Raw genomic sequence first — 2,542 nt, 5'->3', positions numbered from 1 at the left:
TGCTGCCTGAACTGCTGTGCTTTTCCAGCACCACTAATCCAGAATCACAGCCACACCCTCCAGTCCCTGATCACTGGCCAAATTTGGGTTCGTTCGTCTAAGGTGTGTGACTGTTTCCTGAAACACAGCATCCAGGTAACTCTCCCCCTCCCTGATATGTTGCAATGTTTGAAGCTCAGCTCAGCTCATCGACTATGGGCCAGAGTTCTACCAGTAACCAACATTTACTGCAGATATGGTCACTGGGAACCACAATACAAAAAGCATCTGGATGCATACATGAATAGGAAGGATTTAGAGGCATATAGGCCAAATGCTGGCAAATGGGACTAGGTCAGATCGGGATGTTTAGTCGGCATGGACCAGTTAGACAGAAAAATTTGTTTCCTTGGTGTATGACTCTACCTAAACCAAATATGTTAGTTCGAACCCTGCAGATTATTAAAGACTGAGAAAGTCTAAGATCTCTGTTGTGGTTGGTCAAGGGAAAAGATCTCTCAAACAACAGGACTTCAACTGGGAGCAAGCAGTTAAGTCAAAACTACAGTTTTGGTAGGGAAGGAATTTCTCTGCATTTTGAAACAGAGAAACTCCACGCATTTTAAATTGATAAAAAGATGATTCATCAATCAGATTTCATTCAGGGATCTGACTTGTAGTAACATCAGCTGGGAGCATAACAATTTCGCAGATGTTTTATCTATTGAACACATATTCTCAGGTAAAATTGGTCTTTGTCAGTGCAATTCAAGCTAATGATGAATTAAGAGTCAGTTGTTTACTCTGCCTGACTGTCCTTTCCATTGATCTGTTATCTAGGGAGATGAGGTGCTGCTACGCAGACCAAAGAAAGAAGCCACATTGTCTGCTCCCGATCACTATCCAGTGTCTCTGCTGGAAACAGAAGATGTGTGACAGTCAAGTGAGGAAATCTGCATCTGATCCCCCACACAGGGGAATAGAACACTGGCACTCACTATGGAACATTGTCTATTTGAGATGTTAGTCTCTTCAGTAAAGGAGATGGCAACGTTGCAAGAAATCATGTTTCCTTTTCAGTTTTACAGAAGGATTGCACCACACTTCACTAGAGAATACAGAGAGGATAGACTACACAGATATATCCTAATCATCACCCAAAGAACATCCAGTCCCCTCACAGCATAGAGAAGGTTGTGCAGTGAAAGCATCATCAGAAAATCAGTTGGGTCTGGGGAGCTTTGGCATATCAGATCTGAAACTGGCCAGTGGTATGAAGGCTTCCACCAAACCAACTTTTCCAAAGCTTCAGCTGTGAGTGATCAGTCACGATGAGGCTGGGAAGAACTGTGATTGGGTTCAAAGTGTGGTGAGCTTCAATCATTCATCAAGTCTCATGAGCCACTCAATCATTCGTATTGGTGAGAGACAGTTCAATTGTAAGGCTTGTGAGGGGGACTCCATTGATTTATAAAATCTCCTAACACACAACCCGCATCTTTTGAACAATTGTTAACATAAAAGTAGCCACATGAAAGTGAAGCCATTTGAGTGTGAGGTGTGTCACTGAGCCTTCACACATTCATCAACATAAGATAGCAACCAGCATATTCTGTTGGCTGGCCTTCTTAGCGCAGTAGGTAGCGCGTCAGTCTCACAATCTGAAGGTCCTGAGTTGAAACCTCAGAGAAGGCAAGTCCATGTCCTTTGCCACCTTACGCATTATCTTTGTGGGCGGCACGGTGGCACAGTGGTTAGCACTGCTGCCTCACAGCGCCTGAGACCCGGGTTCAATTCCCGCCTCAGGCGACTGTGTGGAGTTTGCACGTTCTCCCCATGTCTGCGTGGGTTTCCTCCAGGTGCTCCGGTTTCCTCCCACAGTCCAAAGATGTGCGGGTCAGGTGAATTGGCCATGCTGAATTGCCCATAGTGTTAGGTAAGGGGTAAATGTAAGGCTATGGGTGGGTTGCGCTTCGGCGGGTCAGTGTGGACTTGTGGGGCCGAAGGGCCTGTTTCCACACTGTAAGTAATCTAATCTAATCAAACTGGAGAGAAGCCCCTGAAATGAGAGGTGTATAACAAGGTTTTGCACATTTAACAAGCCTCATACAACACTGCTGTACTCACACAGCCATTCACATGCAATGTGTGCAAACAATCGTTCTCCCAGTTGTCAACTCTTCAAGTGCACCAACACATTCACATGGCAAGAAATTATTTACCTGCAAAGCGTGTGACGGAATATTTGTATCACCATCGCGTGTACACAAATTAATTCACACAGGAGAGATGTGCAAGAAATCATTCTCTTCACCATCAAACTTCCATAAACACAAGCGCATTCACATGGGGGAAAAACCTTCACGTGTCAAGTTTGTGACAGATCATTCGCAGAATTACACACACGGGGAGAAACCATTAACAAGTGATGTGAGCAATGAGTTGTTCTCACAGTCACAACAATTCCACTCCATTAGAGAATTCACACTAGGGAGAAAGCATTCACATGCAAAGTGTATGACAAATCATTCCTCAATCAATGGGCCTCCATTGCTGCCAACAT

General features: G+C 44.5%; 1 non-coding gene across 1 annotated transcript; it reads left to right on the top strand.

Annotated features, from left to right (window-relative positions):
- The first annotated feature begins 1,601 nt into the window (after nt 1–1,601).
- trnav-cac (transfer RNA valine (anticodon CAC)) lies at nt 1,602–1,674 on the top strand. The gene has a single exon. It is a non-coding gene; the product is annotated as a tRNA-Val (tRNA).
- The last annotated feature ends 868 nt before the right edge of the window (nt 1,675–2,542 follow it).

This window comes from Hemiscyllium ocellatum, chromosome 35 (genome assembly GCF_020745735.1).
Source record: "Hemiscyllium ocellatum isolate sHemOce1 chromosome 35, sHemOce1.pat.X.cur, whole genome shotgun sequence".
Lineage (NCBI taxonomy): Eukaryota > Metazoa > Chordata > Chondrichthyes > Orectolobiformes > Hemiscylliidae > Hemiscyllium > Hemiscyllium ocellatum.
Note: the sequence above shows the minus strand (reverse complement) of the source record. Positions and strands in the feature narration are given on the sequence as shown.